Here is a 25,665-nt window from a genome sequence, read left to right as displayed (position 1 = left end):
CTGAGAATGTGTATCTTCTATTTATGAAACTCTATGAACTTTTGTGGGGTTTGAATTATTAATACTATGGAATTGATGTGGTTCTAAAATAATACTACCACAATTAAAGTAAAATTAACAGATCTTTAAATTATCAACTAGCACATATAAAAAGGTTTCAGAATCTTCATATTAAAATCTTGTAATGTAGGAGGTTGGTTAAGACAAAATGCCAAACTTATATGAGATATCAAATTTAATAAAAGAGATGATTTTCGCTTATTGATTTTCATTGGCCCATAATGCCTTTTATTTCACTATCCCAAATCCTTGTATGGGTAGACAATGCTTCATTTCAGATTATGTTTTGACTTAGAATTATATGCAGTATTAATTGGAAATTATGAAGATTTCGTTACCAATTTGTGGTGAAAATAAAACAAAAAGATGAGTGTAGGATCCTTATGCCCAGTTACATGGTCTGGAACCATTGATAAACAGAGGAAGCATTTTGACATTGCTCTGATAATAAAGTCAAGTCATATCCCACTAGAAGAAGCTATCATACATTTTATGAACAGGTAAGAAAATACCTTTCTATCACATAGTGGTCTTACCAGGCTGAGTAATACTGCTGAAATATTTGTATAGGTTATTATTTGATCTTATTTTTACCAAATTTCCAAAAATATCCAGAAGCATATGAGCTCTCATGCTGACAGAAATCTTTTCAGTGCCAGGGCTTGGAATGTTTGTACCATTTTTAAATGGTCTGTGCATCCTTAAGCAACAAGTCTAGCCTAGTTGTAGTATATCTCATGGAATGTTAGACTTGCTGACCAAATATTATTGATGAAAGTACCTAACACATAGAGCAAGATGAAGTCACGTGTGTGAGGGATAAATTTAGGAATGGAAAGCTAAGAATTTTGGCCATATATTTGAAAAATGATACACTCTGATGGGAGTGAGGGGATGCGTGTCACATGGTGAACTGAACTAAGAGAATAAGTTTTCCACTCTGAAAAACTGAGAAAAATAAAAGGACCCTCCAAAGATTATTTTTTCACATGTATAATTAAGATCAATGGATGCAAAAAAAGGAATCAATTCATAGTTACAAATATAAAGAGGACACAGTAGAATTGCTATAATCAATATTTCAAAAAGTAATAAACTCATAACTCCAAGTACAATTGTGACATAGATTCTCAAATACAACTAGAGAGGTGAAACTGAGGCCATGTCATTAAGTCATTATTGCAGAAATGATACCTCTTCTTTGAAATAAGACTATACATTTTTTACCCCCATATTTTGGATATGAAATAAGTAATTAAGATGCTGATAGTCATATTATCTTGCTTAAGTCATCTTTAATTTCTAGAAATTATGCGACAAAAATAATTTTGCAAAGTGGATTGAACTGAGAAATCTGTATCAATCACAAAATTCAATTTTTATAGGGAGTTTACATTTCAGGTCTCTTAAATGCAACAGAAAACAATTTTGCTGATATGTACATCAAGACAGTCAAAGAGCTAGACGTAATGGGAGTATTGTGAAAGAGATTTAAAAATAAGCTTAAAGTATTCATTATACAATTAGCTAAAAATAGTGAGAGAAATTATGTAAATCAGTCACATGAAGAACTGATAGTTCTATAAATAAAAATATAGTAATTGAATTAAGTAAAAAGTTAGGAATTAAGTCAATTAAAAAAAAAGATAAGACATCACCTAAGTGAAAATGAAATAATTGAAAGTTATATGGAATACTGAGGAAAGGAAAGGAAGTCTTCAATTGGGGTTTAGAAAATCACATGTAATGATTTAGGAGTTTCTTTGTACATATGTTTCATGGACTGAAGGCAATTTGGAGCATTTATGAAATATGTTTTTATTGTGACTTGAGATTCCTTGAATATCCTCACCATTTCAAAAATTGTATCTTTGAAAAACTGTGGACACTAATATTGGAGGGGCAAAAAGGAAACAGTCTGACCATCTTGAAGTTTCCATATGTTTCTTCAGAGACATCATAATCAGAGTGTTCTTTGAAGGTATTTACTCTGAATGGAGTACTTCATCACAGAGGTAGAACCTGAAGGAAAGAGTATGTCACTTCATAGAGCACGTACACAGAAGAATGTCGCATTAGTCTTGGTGTTCTGGTGCCCTTTATGGGATGATGGCTTTATAAGAGGGGTCTAAAGATAAGAACTAAAGATAGGAGTCCTGAGAAGATGATATGGAGTTCTGTTTAAACTTGAAGGTTAGAACCTTCATACAAGAATAAATTGTGCAGGGGGTGGTGGTTCATGTTTACAATCCCAGTGGCTCAGGAGTCTGAGTTCAAAGTCAGCCTCAGCAAAAGTGAGGCGCTAAGCAACTCAGTGAGACCCTGTCTCTATATAAAATACAAAATAGGTCTGGGGATGTGGTCCAGTGGTTGAATGACCCCAAGTTCAATCCCTTTTAAACTCCCCCCGCAAAAAAAAAAGAATGAGTTCCTATGGACATTTTTTTTCATTTTAGCATTTAGCATAAACATTAAAAATGTGTGAAATGTCAACAGTGCAATAATAGATGATAGATTTTTTGCAAAACAAATGAGGTGCCTTAAGTTATGGCACAGCATTTTATCTAGGAAGAGCAGATAATGTTATTTAATACTAGGAGAAAAAGGGAGGGGGTAAAGATATTAAGCACTCTTTAAATTATGGAATAAGGCTTTGAAGAAAAATAGAAGAAATAGATATGAAAATTAAAATTTGGCCACAGAACATAGAATAAAGAAACCAAACAGCCATGCAGTTCTAGACCAGAGAGAAATAAAGACAACAATTTCAATAAATGGAAGTATCAAAGAACTGACTCTCAAATGAATTAAAAGACAGGAGGGATTCAAAGTATGAGAGGTCATTGTCAAATTCTGAGGTATTGTAAGAAAGAAGAATGAGAGTAGGATGATTGTTTTGGAGAATGCATTAAAGTAAAAAGATATTATTGGATTTAATCTTTAAATGTCCATTGTTGATCTATGATAGAGTGCTTTTTGGAATGATTTTGTCCTATAACTTTTGAAAGTTGAAATGCTAAGTTATTTACCATCCCAAAATACATTTTACCTGTCTTTGGGGGCATGTGAGGCATCTAACCTCTACTGGAGCTAGAAATATTGGATTTTTATTCATAGTATTGTTTTTGGGGGGGTTTGCTATTACCACTGAGGGAGATATAGGGCTTAGGCAACCAGGGCAGTATGACAAGTGAGGAGTTAGGTGCAGAGCCAGAATAAAGAAGGATGGGAGGGTCTTCTAATGAGGTCAACTTCCTGCTTAATGAAAGTGCTCATGGACACAAGCAGGAGATCCAATTTGTTCTCCTAAGCAGGGGATCTAATAAACAAACAAACACAGATGTGTGGACAGAGTGGGCACCAACCAATAATAGTGAGGAGCATGTGGACCGGGAGGAGATGAGAAAAGGAGGACATTCTAGAGACCATAAAAAGAACAGGCCAAAACTCCCCCAGGGGGGGCCCTTCTCTTCTGAGAAGTCTGTCCCTATACCTGGGTTGCTTTTGCAGTAAACCTGATTCTTGCTTGCTATCTCTGTGTCCCCTTCGTCAATGCTTTGCTGAACAGAGACAGTGAACACAGCACCTCTACCACATAACACTCCCTAGTAGTTGTTCAAACTAGAATAGACATTATTTTCATGAGTGAATTGCTCCTAAAATGTGAGGCAATGGAGTAGTGGTCAGTCCACACAGACACACACAGTCTGGGAAGCTGGTCATCCTTGTTTTGTATCATGATTCATAAGCTACTTTGTTTAACAATTTAGAAAGCAGAGCGCATGGCCCTTGAGCCTTTATCTATGGAGAAATAGTTATAAAAAAATCAATGTGATACTCTATATACAGGGTTACGAAAAATTGTGCTGTGAGTGGATAATTATGAATGTAATGCACTCCACGATTGTCAGGTATGGAAGAAATAAATTAAAAAATCATAATGTGAGTGTACATTGCCTGTTCCTTGAGGTTATATGCAAATGAGTACAAGAAAGAAATCGCCTCAGGTGAGACTTGCTTTCGAAGCATTATGAAGGGGGAAGTCCAGAAACATGGGCATTTGCAGCATTGGACAATCTGATTCATTCTTTATTCCCCCAAAGCCAGAAGATAAAAATGTCACTAAAAAAAAAAATTACCAAGAATTCTGTTTTAGATTCCTCAGCCAAGAATGCTTTTTAAACTTGTAGTTAATATCAGATTGTGACTGTTGTCTTTCATTCCACTCTATGGTGCTAAAGATCTTCAAGTCACTTTCTTTAACATAAGTTGGGAGAAGACATGAGCACACAGAAGAAAATTCTAAGTCAGGCTTAAGACTACATCCAATAAAAAACACCATGGTTTGTTCCTTATGAAACGGTAATATGGGGAAGCATATAGTCAATGAGTCTGATAAATTTTTGAGAAGACAATTAACAAGGAATTCATAGTCTTGCCCTAAAAGCATTTGATTATTTATCTCTAAAAGAGATTTCAGGTTTCCAATATTGCAACTGCAAACATTAGTTTGTGAAAATATGCAATATCCAAGCAGAACATAAATCCTACTTCATATGCAACCACAGAAGCTGATGGGCACAGTGGAGAACTTTCCAGAGGACAAAGTCCTATGTGAAAAGAACAACATGGCTGATAGATCAGAAACTGAATCGACCCAATGACTCCATTCAACTTTCAGCACTCTGAGAAGAGGCAGGTTTACATAATGTGAAATCTTATCATCGATAACTCTTCCAACTCTCAGAAAAATATATTAATATATAAAGGACATATAATGTAGAATATAATATGCATAAGGCATATATATAATATATAGTATAAAGACTATATAGTATAGCATGTATGGAGAATGGAGCGTAGGCACTATACAGAGTAATACTATTTAAAATTCTCCATACATTTGTCGATGTGTAGTAAAAATTCATGTATTAATTTCTACAAATCTCCAGAATTTTTGTTTACTGAAATTATTTAAAAGTCTGAATTTGCATAATATCTGGGTGTTCTAAAATTGAGTATAAAATAGTAATTTATAAGAAATCCAGAAACACATCATTAACTCTCTGTACGTGCAAATGAATTTGACATTTCCTGGGAGCTAATGAGATACATGTTTGCTGTCTAATTTGACAAGCATTCCTTTTTGGAAATCTTAAATAGAGACACCTTCTAAATCTGAGTCTTTAGGACAGACCAAGTCAAAATATGCCAAAATCAATATCAGTTTTTCTCTTCTAATGGTATTTTCTATAAAAGGCAAGGCTTCTATTGTTGCATAGATATGATTTGAATCCTGATCCTAAAACTTATTGCTTGTCACTTAGCAGTTTACTCTGGAGCTGTGTTCATGGTCAAAACTTTGGAGTTCAAGCCAACTACAATTTTGGTTCAGCTATTACCAGTATTTCTTTTCTGAAGGTACTTTACCTTTTTAGTTAATGTTCTCCCCAGTTGATTCTGTAATTGCTATCTTCTTTTAGAATTCAAAATCCAGTGTTATAATTATCAGCTCAGATATAGACCACTTTGACTCCTAATGCTCAATAAAGCAGTTTAGTCTGTTAACAAAAACAACCAACTATAGTGAGTGAATAGCTGCTGAGGTCAAATCTTTTGTGGGTCTGTTTCTGTAAAGAAATTTGAATTTTTCTCTCTGTGGAGAAAATGGTTGTGTTTGCTTTATAAAAAGCTGGCTGGAAATATTCATTGTTTTCAGTTTTGTGAAATATTATTATATTTTACTAATTTATCAAGCATGCCTTTTCTTCACTTCTACTTGTTTTTAAGATGTTATATTTTCTTTAGAAGAATCATTTAGAATGTTTGATAATCAAACTATAATCATTTATTGTGTTGTAAACATACTCTTTTAAATTGTGATATACATTTTAATTTCTTCCTGATGTATTTGGGACATCTTGTTTGTTTTAACACAGCTGTATTTTTAATCCTTTTAATTTAAGATTAGAAGTATTTTTGTCCTGGTCACAAAATTCTGTTCTTCCCCAAGGTGTTATAAATAATTCCTGTGAAATTGTTAAAACCTGACTTGCTCTGCTTCAGCAAAATTCTTTGAGATTTTTGTTTTCTTTAATGGAAGGCAAAGCTTCATTGTAGCTAATGTTTTTTCTCTCCTAGAGAATTATGTTTAAAATTCTTATTTTTAATGGTGAATGATATTTTACAGCATATAGTTTTAAATTAAGCTTACCTGAATAAATGCAATATGATCATGAAATTATATTGCTGCCTATAGCTTTTTATTTGCTAATATTTTATTTAAATATTTTTAATTACATTTGTACATGAAACTGGACTCTAATGTTTCTATTCCTTTTTAAAACTCCTATATTCCAGAACAACACGTTTGGAAATTTCACAAATTATGATTGTATTGATCAGCAAATTTATACAAAAGGAGAACACTCATGGGAAAATCGTGGATCAAGAAGTAGAACACTGTGAGCATTCTGGAAGTTTTCTTTTTGACTCCTTCTCATCATTATGTTCAAAGGTAATCAGGGTTTTGATTTATTTAACCATAGAATAGTTTTTTTTTGTATTTACAAAGTTTAAATAGTATAATATTACAGCTGACTTATTTCTAGTTTCATTTTACTGTGAAAAGATTGTGTGTCATGCTCTGTGGCTTAACATATGGTCTATGCTGTAGAAAGTTTTGCATGCACTCCAAGGAAGGGAATGTGTATTCTGCTGTTGTAGAATGTAGTGCTGTATCTATGTATATGTATCGATGAGTCTTAGTTGGTTTATGATATTGCTCATTTTCTCTGTTACCCTACTTATCTTTTGCCTAGATGCTCTGCTATTGAATGTAGGGTATTGAAATCTCTGTCTATAATGGCAGAAATATCCATGTCTACCTTCAAGTTTGTTAGTGTTTGTTAGCTATTGTCAGTTGTTCTAAAAGGCCCTAGTTTTGATTCTAAGCACAATTTTTAAAAGTTCATTTTTTGTAGTAAAATATTGTAATTTAGCTTTATGTCCTTGGTGTTTAGATATTTATTTTTAGCTATTATCTTTATGGTTATTATAGGTATTAGATTTAGCATCCTTAAAGTATTATAGCTTAGTTTGATTTCATACTGAGTTTACTTTCAAAAACATAGAAATTCTCTTCCCATTTAACTCCACCATCTTTATGTTGTCCCTGTCATAAATTTTATCTATTCATTTTATGCATGAAGGCATATATATGTAATTATAATTATTTTATACAATTATCCTTTAAATATTTATGAAATAAGAAAAAGGAGTTACAAATCAAAAATACAATAATACTGTTTTTGTATTTGCCATGCATGTTCACAATTTAGTGTCCTTATTAAATCCTTTATATTTTCTGCTGGCTCAAATCCTCTGTTGAACCCTTCTAGTGAATTATTTTATTTCCATTATATTTTAACCTCCAGAATATATTTTTGTTACTTTTTTCCTTTTTTGATATTCTTATTTTGTTTACAATCATTTTTTAAAAATTTTTCTTAGTTCTCTGTCATGTTTTCCTTTAGCTCTTGGAATCAATTAGTACAGCTGTTTTAAAACCTTTGTCTGGACTTCTTAAGGACATTTTCTGTGCATTTGTTGTGCTGTGTTGAATGAGCTATATTTTCCTATGGTTTTTGTCAGCCTTGTGATTTTGGTGAAACCTGGCATATGGATACTATTGTGCGGAAGCACAGTAATTAAATTCTCTTCCATCTTAAAGGTTTTTATTTTTTGATTTTTTTTTTAAGATTTCAGTAGTCTGTTGTTACCTTGTAGACTTTTTTTTTTTTTGAAAAGAGTATTTATTCTCATCTGTGGTAATTGAAGTGTGTATTTCTTAGCTTGTTATGGTTTTGTTCTTAAATATCTACCAAAGGCCCAGATGTGGATGCTTTGTCCAGCCTGTAGTGCTATTGAGAGTTGGTGGGACCTTTAGAAGGTGGGGCCTGATGGAAGCAAGATAGGTCATTTGGAGCCTGCACTGAAGGTGATAATGGGATCCTAGACTCTTCCTCTCTTTCTTTACACTTTCCAGCCTCCATGACATGAACACATTTTCTCCATATGTACCGTGCTACCCCAGATCCAAAAGTAAATCCAGGACCAAGCGGTCATGGACTGAAACCCTGAAAATTATTGCTGCACTCTGGCTGGGCACAAAATAACCGAGCCGCCACACAGCCTTGTAGGTTCAAACAGCAACCTTTATTCCTGAATTCTCACTGGCACCCTACACACACTTCCCGGGAACACTCTGCCTCCACCAGGCTCCTGTACCAATTCTCTCAGAACCCTGCAAGAACTCAACAGGAACTCCAAAGTAGCAGGTGCCTGAGGCAGCAGGAACCGCCCTAATCCTGGAGCCACCCTATTCCCAGCAGTATCCTTTCAACCATTCCCTCTGGCAAAAATGCCAGGCTTCATTCTGTCTAAACTGGCTCTCAACAATTATGAGCCTCAACTAGTCTTTATTCCCTTGTAGTGGATTATCTCAGATGTTCTACCACAGTGCCAGACACTGGTTAACACATTTGTGTTCCATTTCCGCCCCCCACCCCCATCACTGGTAGCTAAAACAAACAAATAATGCTTTTCCCAATTTTTGAGATTCACTCTATACTTGCATTAAGTCTGTGGATCATACTGAGATGAAAATTTAGGGTCTTCTCAGATCTGTGCTGAGTATGTATCTTCCTATGGACATGCATTTGGCTTTTTAAATCCCCCTGTTTTCAGGGATGCATTTGAAATTACTCATTTTATACAAAAACTCTTCCTTAACTCTTCCCCCCAAACTTTAGCACGTCTCTTAGATTCCTACATCATAATCTTTTATTTCAGGCTTCTTTGAGTATGTTTTCTGTGTACAGTGTATAGTTGAACTGTTTTTTCTTGTTAATACAATCAGAAAATCTCTGCCTGTAGTTGGAATTGTTTAACCTGTTCACATTTAATGTCATTATTGACACAGTTTTCTTTGTGTCCTTTTGCTATTTGTTTTTTATATGTCTCATGTCTTGTCTTTCTTCTATTTCCTTTACTTCTTATTTTGCATTAAGTGCATATTTTCTATTGCAGCCTTTCAATTTCTTTAGTGACTTTTCACTGTATATTTATATCTACTTATTTGTACTGAGAATGAACTCAGAGGAACTTTACCATCAAACTGCTTCCCCAGTACTTTTTATTTATGATACTAGGGATTGAAACGGGGGAGTGGGGGTGCTATGCCACTAAGCTACATCCCCAGCTATACTTTTTTAGTTTGAGATGGGGTCATGCTAAGTTGCCTAGGTGTCTTGGAACTTGGGGTCCTCCTGCCTCAGCTTTCCAAGTCACTGAGATTATAGTCAGGTGCCACCACAACTGGCTCACAGTCCTTTGTATTTCCTTTTATGGTGTCACTAAGTTGATAAGGGTATTGCCTAATTGCTAAGAGACTGCTGTGAACTTGCCATTCTCCTGCCTCAGCCTCCTGAGTTGTTGGATTTATAGGCAGACAACATCATGCCTGGCTAAATTTTCACTGTGTTTTTTAAAATGATTTTCTTAGTTGCTGTTTATAGAATTGCAGGCCCAATTTAAAACTAATTTTCCTGAATTATCTGAATATCTAAAGCTTTGGTCTTGGTTACATTTATCTAGACGTTATTATCAACATATATGAACTTTCCACTTGTTATTTCTAGGAGAATTAAATAGAATAGAAATTTATTTTGTTTTTTTAATCAATTGCTTAAGAGGAATCTTTTTATAATATACACATTTGTAAGCTTCTTACTCTAGTCCAAAATAAAAAGCATTGTATAATGCCAAACACATATGAGAAATGACTCAGATGTAATATGAATTATGGGAGGACAGGAAGGAGCTAAAGAATTGTGCCTTACTATGCTCTTTGATTTATGTTATCTGAATGCATCAGAAAAAGTACATGAAACATTAAGTCACATGAATAAGTAATCCACAGAGACCTTATAAAGTTGTGCTTTTTAGATTAATAAAATTTGACTTCTTATCTCTGACTATAACCATATATATTTTCCTTTAGTTTTCCAGGATTTTTATTTAGCACTGTGCTCCTATTAGTAACATTTTTTTCTATCATTTTTTACATTTTAGCATGACTAGAAAAAAAAAGCATCTCAATGAAGGGACCAGTAAAATTTTAAAATTATTAAGTCTATTAACTTTGAGCACTGGTAATTAAATTAAGAACAAAGTAAAATGAAATACTTTTTAAAACTATCAGAAAAACAGACTTATAAAAATTTGGTTTTAACATTCGTAGTCAAAGAATATTATTGCTGTATTAAGAAAGTGTGATAGTCTGTGGATGAGCAAATTATTTTTTATATTGAAATATAATTTATATCAGTTTAGTGCATTAATAAGAAATCTTGCTAAATAGCTACAATCATCATTATAACTTAACTAACAGTAAAAGTATTTTTCTTGTATATAACAGCGTGCTCTTGCTTACTTATATAACCATTAATCTAAAATAAGAATGTGAGAAGACATAAATTATTAGTCTAGTTAAAAACTCATCATCCATATTTAAATATTCAGAACATATTAATAGTAATGAAATTAAATATTGAAGCACTAGCACCCACATTTCAATATGGTGTTAACTCCGTGAATTTGAAGTGTATGTTTCCCTTGATGGACACCATCCTCCTTTCCCTCTAATGCAACATCCATCCAGAACTTACTTTGTATGATTTCTGTAACATTTTAGAAATCACACTTTATGTTATATTTGTTTTTCCAACCAGGATGTATACTTTTAACTTTGTATAAATTTTGGTTCTGTGTCTTTTTAAATCTGCTTATTATTTTAAATTAGTTTAGTTTCACATTGACTAATGCTTTAATTTGTGTAGTATCACCTTTTTTCAATTTTATTGTGGACTACTCTTTCAGTTTCACTATATCATCTCAAAAGTCAGGACATTGTTTTTTAAAAAAATGTTCAGCTTTGAAAATTAAAACCAGTATCTCACACATAAAGGAAAACTTTCTACCACTGATCCTCATCCACAGCTAAACAGGGAATCTTTGTTTTTCAACACATTTTATTGGTGCATTTTAATTATACATAATACAGAAATTTGGTATGCCATATTGACATTTGCACATAATTTGTCAGTTCCCTTCCCTAGTACCATCCCTTTCCCTCTTTCCTGCCCTCCCACTCATCTACTTGCTCTACTATACTGATTTCCCTTCTATTATTATTATTATTTGTGATATATATATATATATATAATTCATTGTAGTACATTCATACAACAAAAACAACAATAGAACAATATTCAAATATTTCCCCATGCCTTCTCCTCCTCCCTTTACTCTACTAAATCAATCATTGCTTGTTATCCTTGGTTTTTAGGTCATATTTAATAATTTTTTTTCATAACCTCTAAAGCATGAAGATAATATGCCTTACTATTCTTCTAAAATTTAAACAAATCTTTCTTTCAAATATAATTATTTATTTCATTTTCAATTTTTCAATGTGCTACTTGAGATTCTGACATTTCTCTGAGTTTAAGTTTCAGAAGTTAGATCTCACCCCAGTTAGAATTGCAGTTATCAAGAATACAAATAAATAAGCATTGGCAAGGATGTGGAGGAAAAGATGTACTCATACATTGTTTTAGGACTGCAAATTAGTACAACTACTCTGGAAAGTAGAATTGAGATTTCTCAAAAAAACTGTGTGATTCACCTATCACACTCCTCAGTATATAACCCCCAAATCTAAAATCAGCATTCTATGTTGATGTAGCCACATCAATACATATAGCAGCATAATTCACAATAGCCCAACAATGGAACCAACCAGGGTGCCCTTCAACAGATGAATGGGTAATGAAAATGTGATATATAGAGATATATATCTATATATATATCACATATATACACACACACTTACACACACACACAATGGAGTATTCCTCAGTAATTAAAAAAATGAAATTATGGCACTTGCTGATAAATGGATTTATCTGGAGACCATCATGCTAAGTGAAATAAGACAGACTTAGAAAATGAAAGGTGGAATGTTTCCTGTGATTTATAGAAGCAAGTCCAATATAAGGGGGAGTTGGGAGAGAGAAAGAAAGAGACAGGAAAGGGGGGAATTTCATAGAAGAAAGATTTGTGAACTAGATGAAGGGGACTGAGGGAGGCAGAAAAGGGACAGAATAAGTGAAAAACAGCAGAATAACTCTGCCCTAACTCTCCTATGTACATATATTTGAATATAACACAGAGAATCTCACCATCATGCATATCTTCAAGACCCTAATTATTAAAAACAATCTACACTCAAAGAAATAGTAAAATATCAGTTGAGTAGAGGGAAGGGAACAGGGGGGAAGAAGGAGGGGAGGTAAAGTAGAAGTACTAGGGACTGAGTCAGAACAAATTATATTCCATGTTTTTGTAGTTATGTCAAAATGAATCCTAATGTTATGTTTAACTAAAAAGAACCAATAAATATTTTTCATAAATTAGGCAAATAATCGTCGTGTTACAAATTTGGAGTGATTAGCAACACTGAATTCTAAGAGTTACTAAATCAAGAAAAAAATTTGTTTTTTTTTTTTCAAAAATTTGTACAAGGGAATGAAAATAGGTTCTATTAGAGCCTGGTATTATGAAGTTCCGGGTGGTACAGTCATCATTACTGAACTATTTCATTGAAGCATTTAGAGGTCAATTTTCATTTTCTAGTAGAGGTGATATGTTTCCTTCCTTGCATGTAGATGAGGTGGTTCTTTGGCTTTAGCTAAATTTTTATGTTCCTCTAAATATCAATCATAGTTCAGTGTTTCTGCCAGTCAAATCATTATAATTTAATAAATAATTTTATTAATGTTGAACTATCAATAGTTACCACAATCAGTTTTTTTTCAAAGAAATGTTAGTTGCTCACCATAAATTTCATTTGAGTGAATTGATTCTCGAAAGTTTACTTACAACCTCTTTTGTGTCTACCAAGAAGTAATATGAAGACTTGAACCATCATTTTGACCTTAACTCACTGAGTCAATTTATTCACCTCAGGAAGTCAAACAGCTTCAGTAAGCTGACACAAAGGCATTAGCACAGAAAAGCTGAACATGGAACATTTGTGTACTTCTCCTTTGTACTCACTAATTTTGAAGTTTCTCAGGTTATTATTTTTCTTGCAATCCTAAGTGCTTAGAAATCCAGCCAACCCATTAGACATTTTGTGAACGTTGGTTTACTGTTTGGAATACTATTGGTAAGAAGAATTAACAACTTGTTAAAAGATCAAAAGTATTTCAGTTCTTTAGTAAAACTACAATTCTGTCACTCTGGGGTAGAGGCTCACTGACCTGAAGAAGCTCATGCCACACTAAGGACAGAGGTGAGCGCAGTGCTATTCCAAAGTGATGAAGTACATTAAAGGAGCAAGCAGGCCCAACCATTGGGCCTGAGAAAAGTGTAGGGACTTCTGGGAAAGGATTCCCTGTCAGAGCGAAATGGAGGGAATCATTATTTTTAGTGTCACATTTGCTTTTGTGTTTGTTGATAGCAAGAAATTGGTAAGGGAGAGTCTGCTGCTCTGTTGTGTAGCATCCTCTGTTGCTTACTTGTCTCAAGAAATGGAAAACAGATTCTCTATTGCAACAGGGTATTTTCTACATGATCCCCGATGATGTGATGCCATCTTATATAACAATATAAATTCCCAACCTGGCTATTCTTTTATCATGAAACTGGATACATGTGTATAGAGAGAGACTTTTGAATCTTTTTTGTTGTTGTTTTTGTTGTTGTTCCATTTCCCTTGGCTTGAAGGAAGAACTTAGAACAATTTTACTCTAAGGCTTCATTTCAGTATAAAGCTTGAACTTATTGAAAAAGGCACATTTTTTTTTTTGTTAGAGAATGGAGGAAAATCTACTTTGAATCTGAAATGTGAATCAATGATAAGGACAGTCAGGGTATCTGGAGAGAGGGAATGAGCAAGCAGTGTGGGTTGCTGATTGGGAAGAAGGACACTTGAAGAAAAACCCGGAACCCTGGGTGGCAGTTTTATGCAATGTGAAACTGTGCTGGCCTGTAATTCAGTGTCTAGGGAGAGATAGCAAAACCTTCTAAAATGTGCTTGAAGTCTTATATATTCCAGGAATAGCACAGAGCAAGAGAGTCTGAGAGATAAAACTTCATGATTCTAGTTTACAGCAAGAGAAAAACTGGTGAATGGTGTCTTTTCTCCTGGGTCCTGCTTCCTCTGTTCCCCTTCTCTTTCCAATTCTCATCTCCTTAGCTTCCTCCTCCTCCGTTACCTTCTCTTGTCTTTTAGTGAATATAATCACACAATTAGGCATCTGGAAAACACCCTGTGCAAAGCATTTTGTGCTTAAAGTACTTAGTGATTTCATTTCTGCACTTGAAGTATCTCATCTAAAACAAATGATTTCTAAGCATAAAAAAATGAGGTTAATCAACTTTCTCAGATAAACAGTAATTAACAACCAAATCTGATAGAAACAGAACCACATCCCATCGCTGGCAGGCCCATACACTGTTAAAGATGTAAAGAGGAAAATTTTCACCTGACATAAGAAATGCATCTAGCTGTTCAAAATTTCTTTATCTTAAAAATGCTGTGGCACTTCAGGTAACTCAATATCATTCAATTGGAAATGTTTCCAAGAAAAGTACATGTCACTTCTTTTATCAAGTGCCCTGTTTGTTTGTAAGTTTCATGAGAAGCAAAACTGAAGATACACTTTTCAATTTTTGTTTCAAAATTGTTCCAGAAAAAAGTCTTTCTCTTTATTTTGTTTGACTCATTCGCCTACAAGTAGAAGTGTGTTTGTTTGTTTTTTTTTATGTAGATTATAGTAGAATAGATTTTAAAAGTTAAGTTACTAAAGGAAGCACTTATGTAAATACACTATTGTCAACCTAGGAATTCCAGAGGGGGTAAGACAGAAACCGTTCTTTATTTTATTGTAACTTCCAATCCAGCTAGAAGGAAGATAAATAAAAATTGAGCAAGAATATGTGAATAAGAAATTTCAGGTTAACATGCAATATGAGGAAATTAAAATGGAATGAGGTGGAGAAATTGAAGATACCTTATAGGCTTATAGGATAAAACTATGGGATTTCCAACTTGTGTGATTGTGGATGGAGGTATGATCTTCTGGTTGTCAATAAAGCTTAACTGCAGAGTACATGTGAATTTAAAGGAAAATAAAACAATTAGGAAATACTTAGCTTAGGGAATTTCCTATTTGGAGTATTTTGTTGAGTAATGATTTGGTTTCCTTTTCATGATGAATTTGAAACAAACTAGTCAAGTTTCGCACCTGCTGAGATGCAAGCAGGAAAAGAACAATTGTGTGTTTTGTTAATAAGAGAAGAAAAATTTGTTTATCCTTGCAACTTTTTCATTATAATGATGAACTCATAAATAGCAGGAATAGAAGGTAAATAGTGAATGTTGATAGTAAAACAAGAGGTAACTGAACTCAACAAAACTCAAGTTTTGTTGAATTAAAATAAATATAGGATTCCTGGAATATAGTCTCCTACTTGAAATCCTCAGGACTACTTATATTTCACTATTTAACATATCAGAGACATTAACAGAGTGCTTTTTATTTAACATCTCCATCAGAATTGGAGAAGGACCTGATAATTAAAGAGAATTATATCTCTGCATTTAAACCTATGCAGCTATGCAGTCACATCAAATAGGAGAAGTACTGACTATAAAGTGAGATTTTACCACAAAGTGAGTTTTAGCACCAAGCTTATAAAAATGCCTTTTTCTTCTAAAACTTTTTGGAAAATGCATTGTATTAAATGAGCAAGAAATGTGGGAGAGGTTTTCAAATCATGGAATACTTGAACTGGATATTTCAGATATAGTGCTATCATGATCACGTTTAAAAAAACATGACCATGGCTGGGCACAGTGACATGCGTGTATCCCAGAGGCTCTGGAGGCTGAGGTAGGAGGATCATGAGTTCAAAGCCAGCCTCAGCAAAAGAGAGGCACTAAGCAACTCAGTGAGACCCTGTCTCTAAATAAAATACAAAATAGGGCTGAGGATGTGGCTCAGTGGTTGAGTGCCCCTGATTTCAATCCCTGGTATCAAAAACAAAAGCAACAACAACAACAATAAAAACACATGACCAAGAAATTGGGGACTGAAGAGAGGTAAAAAATAAATAATAATTTAGTTCATAAGCCAAACTAATTTAGGCACCAGAATTTGGATAATTTATATGTTGGGGTTTGGTATATGATAGCATTTAGAGGTCAAATAATCCTTTTGCTTTCTTTTAGTTTATAAAGGTTTTGCTTTTTATAAAGGTATTTTATTATATTTTTCTTAATTTTGGGGAAAATGTACTACCCTACCATCATATAATCAAAAGGCAGAAAAGCAAACAACTAAGTAAATTATAGAAGTTTTTATTTTATTTATTTATTTATTTTTATTGGTTGTTCACAACATTACAAAGCTCTTGACATATCATATTTCATACATTAGAATCAAGTGGGTTATGAACTCCCATTTTTACCCCAAATACAGATTGCAGAATCACATCAGTTACACATCCACATTTTTACATACTGCCATATTAGTGACTGTTGTATTCTGCTACCTTTCCTATCCTCTACTATCCCCCCTCCCCTCCCCTCCCATCTTCTCTCTCTACCCCATCTACTGTAATTCATTTCCCTCCATGTTTGTTATCCCATTCCCCTCACAACCTCTTATATGCAATTTTGTATAACAATGAGGGTCTCCCTCCATTTCCATGCAATTTCCCTTTTTTTCTCCCTTTCCCTCCCACCTCATGTCTCTGTTTAATGTTAATCTGTTCTTCCTGCTCTTCCTCCCTGCTCTGTTCTTAGTTGCTCTCATTATATCAAAGAAGACATTTGGTATTTGTTTTTTAGGGATTGGCTAGCTTCACTAAGCATAATCTGCTCTAGTGTCATCCATTTCCCTGCAAATTCCATGATTTTGTCATTTTTAGTGCTACGTAATACTCCATGGTGTATAAATGCCACATTTTTTTTTTATCCATTCATCTATTGAAGGGCATCTGGGTTGGTTCCACAGTCTAGCTATTGTGAATTGTGCTGCTATGAACATTGATGTGGCAGTATCCCTATAGTACGCTCTTTTAAGGTCTTCAGGGAATAGTCCGAGAAGGGCAATAGCTGGGTCAAATGGTGGTTCCATTCCCAGCTTTCCCAGGAATCTCCATACTGCTTTCCAAATTGGCCGAACCAATTTGCAGTCCCACCAGCAATGTACAAGTGTACCCGTTTCTCCACATCCTTGCCAGCACTTGTTGTTGTTGGACTTCGTAATGGCTGCCAATCTTACTGGAATGAGATGGTATCTTAGGGTGGTTTTGATTTGCATTTCTCTGACTGCTAGAGATGGTGAGCATTTTTTCATGTACTTGTTGATTGATTGTATATCCTCCTCTGAGAAGTGTCTGTTCAGGTCCTTGGCCCATTTGTTGATTGGGTTATTTGTTATCTTATTGTCTAATTTTTTGAGTTCTTTGTATACTCTGGATATTAGGGCTCTATCTGAAGTGTGAGGAGTAAAGATTTGTTCCCATGATGTAGGCTCCCTATTTACCTCTCTTATTGTTTCTCTTGCTGAGAAAAAACTTTTTAGTTTAAGTAAGTCCCATTTGTTGATTCTTGTTATTAACTCTTGTGCTATGGGTGTCCTGCGTCTGATAGAAGAAAAAATTGGCTCCGATCTACATATTGTGGGATCCAATTAATCTATTCAATCATATCCTAAAATGTATGACTTTAACGGTAGCTGTAGTCACATATTGGTAACTTGGGAAAATGAAACATGGTGCAATTTCTTTACTCTGAATTATCCAGGTAGAAGGTTTTGTTAAACAGCTCTACAAAGAGTCTGAGATTTCATGCTAATTGCAAAAAGCCTTCTAGCCTTGAATTCATGGATACTGGTAGGATATATGAGTTTCCTTGGTCAGAAACAAAGGAAAAGCTATTACTCACAATGAGAGTAACAGCCCGAGGATCAGGAGTTATGTACTTTTCCCCTAAGACTGATTTCTATAGGGTGATGGAAAGAGAGCTAGATGACTTGTGCCCATGCAGAGATTTGTTCTGTAAGACAGATATTCTGATCTTAGGGAATTTGAATATTGTATTTTGCAGGTAAACATCCCTGTTTTTTTTGTTTGTTGTTTTTCTTTTCCAATGAGGTAATGATTTCCATCCTCCAAATTGAAAGAAAATTTGTCTTTTGTTCCTCAAGGAGACAAATCCTCCAAATCAGTTCTTCCCGTAAACATTCTTGAAAATATTTCCCAGGAAAGAAGGTAGCTGATGCCTTCCTTGCAAACCATAGGGATGTCTGAGAGGCTGTGAAGAATCTTGGAGAATTTTCTGAGAATATGCTACATTGTTGGCCACTCTAATTTTTGTGACAGAGATGGAACTGAATCCATTATGTTTGCCTAATTCAACATTTAATGTCTAATTGCAGAACTTTTATTATAGTGATTACTTCCCACAAAATGCACAGTATTAAATCAGTAATCCCTATAAAAACTACACCTATTAATGAAGAGTTCCCCTTAGAGATGTTTTTGCAATCATCTGAGGTCTGTGATCTATTGTTGGTGTTCCTTGAAATGATTGAAATTCTCTTGTGATCATACCTGAGGTATAAATCAGCACGTTTTAGGGAAGGAGGGAAGTCAGTGCCTGGCTTACACAGAGAGTTATGATCCTAGCATCATATATGGTTTCAGAGAAAAAAATAAAAAATAAAATTCATGTATCCTTACAGATGGTATGTTTTTCTGTTATGATATTATAAGAGAATGCCGTTGACTGATTCACTTACAATAAAAAGTTATTGCTCACAATTCTGGAGACTAGAAAGTTCATGATCAAGGCACTGGCATATTCTGTGTCCGGTGAGGGTCTGCTTACTGTTTCATAGATGAATCTCTTCTCCATGTATCCTCACATGGTAGAAGGGATAAGAGAGCTCTCTTTTATAAGTTCACAGATTCCATTTATGAATGTTCTACTCTCATGACCTAATCACTTCCCCAAATCCCTACTGGCATATACCATCACTTTGGAGATTAAGTTTTAACCTATGAATTTTGAAAGGAAACAAACCTTTAGTCTATAGATAATTGTTTTATCTTGGAGTAGAGGTTAGATCATATTATATTAAGATATAAAATATGGCATGATTATGAAGGAAGGATCCTAATAAATTAAAACTTGTGATAATTTTAACTAGAGATTCATAGGAAACTATCGTTATTAGCAGTTTATTATTAATAGGGTAAACTGTATATGTATATTTTCTCATTTACCATTTACAAGAATCCTAAGAGCTCTTGTCATTGCTATAGAAATTCAAGTGGAATAAATTTGATTCTTGCAGGTAAACCACTAATGTAAATATACATTTTCTATGTGGATGGTTATAATGTTAACTCAGTGTTCCTGATCCATGATATTTTTGCTATATGAAGTGAGAAAATTAAAAATAAGAAATAACCAATTTGGTAAAAAGAACAAACGTCTCAAAATTATTTCAAAGCTTAAATGTTAGTATTGGAAGCTAAGCAGTCTTCAAAATTCAAGTGAATTGAAATCTGAAAATGTTGAAATGTTATCATATGCACAAGTAAATAATCCTTAATTTTCTTCATAATTATAACAAAAATTCATGGTATATGATGTCTTAAAGCTTTTAAGTGATAAGCATAGCAATTAGCACAACCATTCTCTCTGAAATTGGTGCACTGCCAAGAATCATATTAACAAGTAGTTTTGTATAATCAGTGGGGTATATTTTTGTGTTTTACATGGCTGAAAATTTCTAACATGTTGAGTTCATTTTGAAATCTTCCACCCAAACTCATTCAGATCTGGAGTTTTTTTTTTTTATCTAATTTTATATCCTCCAGCACTGTAAAACATTTAAAACTAAGGAGCACCATTATGATGCTGTAGTATGCTCAGAAATCTTACATTTTCTAAAGAAGATGCCAAATTAATCTGCAGGATGCATTTTCAGTTTATTCATGACTATGGGACCTCCTTCTGTTTTGAAAGTTCTCAGAGCTGGTGTAGTATAAGCATCAGTGGAAAGGAAATATACATCACTTATGGTTGGAAAGACTCATTTATGGATCTTGTGTTGGAGTACAGATCCAACACCCTCTAGGGAGAAACACAAATCCCTACAATGACCCCATGTGTACAATTTTGCATTTGATGCTTGGATTTAACTGACAGATGTGTAAAACCACAAATAATTGAATGGCTCCCCACTGACTGCACAGCTGTACTAGAGAAGCTGAATGGTGTGAATTACTGCAGGGACAGTCAGCAAGAAGCTGCACAACATCACTGATATCCCCAAATTAGGCTCTCATTTGTAAATATGAGCTTGGACTTATGCATAAAAAATAATTTCTTTTAATGAAACATCCTTTTTAAAGTACAATATTTAGTTCAGAATCTGGTCATAAAAATTTTAGCAGTTATATTATGACTATCATAGAATTCAACTAACAGCATCAAATTAGCATAAATATGCTTTTCTAATAGCTTTCAGATTTTATTTTCTTAATTGTGCATGCTTCTTTCTAAAATATATTCCACATATGCATTTTGAAATTAAATAGTATATGAATTTTGTTTAAATTAAACCAAGAAATCACTTACAGTGTAAATCTGAGTTTTACACTTTAATGTGTAGGAGACCCTAACCTACTATACTTCTTTGGACAGAAAAAGTAAAGAAAATGACATTTTCTCTTACTACTTCATGAAGAAAACTGAGCTGAGTCTATTTCCTATTTTAACATCAATAGAGTGTATATACAAATAAAACAACATGATCCAAAGAACATCACATTTGTCAATTGGATTAGCTGTTTCATAAAAAGGAGTGAATAGAAGCTAAAAAGAAATTAAGAACCAGCAGACATTTACCACAGAAATCTCTCAAGGAGGAAATCCTTCACAGCTCAAGGAAAGGTTCATTTGGCCAAAAGGAGTGCCTTCCAATCTCCCTCAATCTATCGTCACATAAAATATGCAACTTTGTCTGGTTGATAAACTGAGGCAGAGACTACAGATAATTATGTTATGAAGACAAAATTTCTCAGATGCCCTTTCTGTTGGAGATGTGACCATGTGTATATGCTTTAGTCAAAGGAATATTAAATCATCACAAATGGCCCAGTGATTCTTTTCATTTTTTTTTACATTTTTCCTACATTCTATAAATGTAGAAAATATCAATATTACCAACAGTTCTCTTCAATCATATAGTGCAGTCCATACTAAGGAATGCCAGAATGTTGAACTGGAAAGAAATTAGATCCCTGTGTCAGGGAGCTCTGACCCTGCCAACTTTTCTCATTCTTCATTTACATGAATGACAGCCACGCTTCTAGTTTGTTAAAATTTATTTTGGACTTTCCTGCATCAGTCTTATTTTTAAGACAAGAGGTTTATCTGGGAAAGCAACATATATTTTCTTGCTTAACTGAAATTCTGTATCCTTGGACAATGATTTCCACAACTTCATATCCTCCACTTTCTGATAAAGGATTTTTGTAATTATTATATAATGATCATATTTTTGTCTTTTTTTGTCAGAATCCCTTCTTATAGTCATAGTCAAAAGCGATTAGATTGTCCACTTCTATCTCTAAAGAACAATCTTGATGATTATAAATCACTATTATTATTGAGGTGTTAAGGAACCAAATAGTTGCTATTCCTAGGCCTAGTTGAATTCTGTACCAAATGAGCTGATGGAGTACAAATGCATATGCTCTTTAGCTAGATATATACTAAAAGCAACAAAGTGTAATAACTAAATTAGGATTGCTATCTTCTTTAGTCACCCAGTTTGGAACCTTGAGCAAAAAAACTTAAGGAAAACTTGAGTTGAATAACAGATAGACCTTCCATTTATTATTTTCTAAGGATGGAAGGGGAAAAAAACTAAATCTCTAGCTCATAAAGCTTTAGGATTAGCTCAACTCAGAAAAATGTGTTCTGTATTCTCACCTGCTAGCAGAACAATTTATACATTCAGTTATGCCTCAATCAAGTAAGATAATTTTAAAAGATTACAGATGGCTATTGCTTTCCAATGCCTAGAAATAACAAAAGTAAACACCCAGTATGAATATGGTCCTGGCCCAGGCCTCTCAAAACTCTCCCAGAATAAAATTAGGGGTAAAAACAGCAGAATTAAGTGACAAGGGCATCAGATATTAGAATTTTCATGTAAGTGAAATTTTTTTTAAAAAACCATGTATTTGAAAAAATACATATAGGGAAAAATCTCATAAATCAATGATAACAATAAAATAGTTAGGAAAATCTGAGAAAGAAACCATTGGTCTCCCATAAATAAGGAGAAAGCATTGAACATAAAATTGAAGGAATAAAATGAAAAGCAGATTAATTAAATTTGGAAACTATTGAAGTAGAATATATATTTGATATAGATCTCACCATTCTGGAATGTAAGAGAGAGAAGATATGATCGAGTGCTAAAGAATTTACGAGACAATAAAACGGAGAGTGGAAAGATGTGCATATAATCTAATCAATCTACAGTGATTCTATCCTATTAGTAGTAGAGTTTTTTATTCAGTATTTATATGGTCATTTTATCTTTGCACATTTCATCTTTCTCTCGGTTCTTTATTTAAGAATGCTGACAAAACTAAGATGTTGAATGCACGTTTAATCAACACTAATTCTATATTTCAAAAATTTTAATAGTAATGGGAAGAAAGTTAAAATAATGGCCAATGTTTATATTAACTCTGCAGTGAAAGTATTTCCTCCAAAAATAAGAATAATTTAAAAAAGCCTACTAAAATTGATTCAATCCTCAGTGAAGGCGCTAAGCTGAAAAATAAGAACAAGAAAAATATATGGAGGTCAGAAAGAAAGACATATAAACTCTCATCATTTCAGATTATGTTATTGTCTCCTAATAAAGTCTAGAGAGTGATTCCTTAAGATTATAGTGGGGCTGAAAAACTGCTTTGGAGTAGTTATGTCACAGCTATCATAAGGTCGTAGTATAACACATCCCTTGCTTGTGGGGATGCTGGTATACACAATTACAAGTAACAAAATATATCAAGACAGTGTTAAATCATTCTAGGGATACAAATTAACAATGAAAAAAATAGAGTCAGACAGGTGCATATTTATATTTAAACAAGCTAGTTAAGGCTGGATCAGTTGTTTTCTTCTTATGGAAAATTTTCAAAAAAACAGGTATTCATCTCATTCAAAGATATCAGTTCTGCATTGGTTAATAATCTAGGGTTAAAAATTTTAAGAGCAGAAAGACATTTTTTTTTTTGAGGGAGAAGTTTTGTGTATTATTTAGATCTAATTAGGGAAAGCCTCAGTGCGGATGATATGGAATAATGAGTTCATCTTAGAAGTTAGAGCTTACCCATTCTGTGAAAAGTTAACGGGGCAAAGGTCTAAAAAGAAGGCATTAGATTGTAAGAGAAATACTGTTAACCAGGGGCCCTCCAGTGGTGATGGTATAGAAGTCTATGGGATGCTGTTTTCTTCATGAATGGCAGTGTGTGTGATTGGGGAGAACAGATTAAGTTTGGAACCCATGTAGAAGACCCAGCTTTTGTTTCTTACTGCTTCTGACCTTGGCAAGGTGGCTAATGGCCAGGGGAAGTTGGTTCCCATTGACTTGGATCTATGCATGCACGTTGCCCAGGAAGCTGAAGTAGGAGATGTGGTGGGCAATACAGGAGTGAAGCAAATCCCTTGGCTGATGTCTCAGGTTATTCAGGTGAAGCTGCAGGTGAACCACATTGCGAGCATGTGTCTGCAGACCTGCACTAATACTCAGCACAGTGGCTCTGGCTTCACTCCTATTGCTAGCTCCACAAAGGAAGAACGGAAAGGGTTACTAGAGGAAATAAAAAAAGGCCCAAGACTATAAAGTAAAACATAGTGAACTTAACTGCACAACATTAAAATCTTCTCTCTCAAAAGATAGCACAAAAATTGAAAATTCATATCACAGCCTTCACAAAATATTTGCAGCACACACATTAACATACTGTACAGCCTTCACTATGAATAGCAATAGATGTGATGAAATAATTAGTAGAAAAGAAAATACAGAATTCACTGAGTATTTGAAAATATAGTCAACCTCAAATATAAACTTAATTACATTTGGAACTCTATGGTGAACTCACTCCTCTATGATTGGCTGAAATTAATAGTTTGAAAAAATCAAATATATATGGAATGATAGGATTCTTGAAAAACTAAGTAGAAAATCAAACTAAAATAAGCTAAGGGAAAATGTGGACAATATGTAGGAAAGCAAGATATTGCCATGAATTTAGGTCCAGTACTTCTACTACTAGGCATATGCTCTAGAGAAATCATCCCATTTGTACAAGTGAAGACTTGTGCAATGTATTTGATTTATGTCGTTTGTAAGTATAAACATCAGGAAACAGCAATTATCTAGTGAATAGGAAAAGTATATCCCATTTATGCACTATATTTTTATAAAAATCTCAGGATTTTACAAATATGTTTACAAATTACTAAATATAAAGAATGTATAAGTATACAGAAACTTAGTCATCCATATAAGTAAACATATGTGAAATAAAAAGCTACTGACCCATATATGTATGAAAATTATATCCTTCACACACGTTCTAATAATTAAAGTCAACCAAAAAAGGATTAAATGATGAGCTGTGCGTGGTGGCACACGCCTGTAATCCCAGCAGCTGTAGAGGCTAAGGTAGGAGGATCTCAAGTTCAAAGCAGCCTATGCAATTTAGTGAGGTCCAAAACCCCATCTCTAAATAAAATATTAAAAAGTACTCGCATGTGAATTAGTGGTTAAGTACTCCTGGTACCCTCAAGTACCAAAAAAAAATAAATAAAGGATAAAATGATACTATTGGTCTAGATATGACAGGAGGGACAGATAGGCATTTAATAGGAATTTATTTTTAACAATGTATTTCTAATTCTATTTTGGCTATACAATTGCTAATTATAATACTATTTATGCTCTTTTACATCTTGGACATATCCTTCATCGTTTTGTAATTAAACAGCCATGGGAAACTCACATCAAGGGATGACTGAATCAGTGGAAAGAACACACACATCCATTTCTTTGGCCTTGATTTCAATTCCAAACAATATAAAGAGGTAAATAATTTGTGAAAACATATTCAGTACATCAGTCATTCAAAAATAAACCTTTAACTCCAATTTATCTCTCATTCTTTCTCAGAAAAACAAAGACAAAGCAGAGACAGAATCCATTAGTAGCTTTATTGCTTCAGGCTTCAGATCCACATTTCTCCTATATTGACAAGTACCTGCATTCCTGCAGCGGAATCTGTAACACATGTGGCTGGGCCTATCCTTCACCTTTCTGATCCATTAGGTCTAAGGTAGAAGAACTTGTGTTTCTAGTAAGTTCC

At 33.8% G+C, this 25,665-nt stretch overlaps 1 long non-coding RNA gene across 1 annotated transcript in view; it reads left to right on the top strand.

Moving 5' to 3' along the window:
- LOC110598690 (uncharacterized) overlaps positions 1 to 25,665 on the top strand; it is a 317,709-nt gene that overhangs the window by 151,006 nt on the left and 141,038 nt on the right. Inside the window, exon 7 of the long non-coding RNA XR_013423467.1 lies at positions 6,421 to 6,577. This is a non-coding gene — a long non-coding RNA (uncharacterized LOC110598690). The remainder of the gene's footprint in view (positions 1 to 6,420; positions 6,578 to 25,665) is intronic.

The sequence above is a fragment of the Ictidomys tridecemlineatus genome, chromosome 6 (genome assembly GCF_052094955.1).
Source record: "Ictidomys tridecemlineatus isolate mIctTri1 chromosome 6, mIctTri1.hap1, whole genome shotgun sequence".
NCBI lineage: Eukaryota > Metazoa > Chordata > Mammalia > Rodentia > Sciuridae > Ictidomys > Ictidomys tridecemlineatus.
Note: the sequence above shows the minus strand (reverse complement) of the source record. Positions and strands in the feature narration are given on the sequence as shown.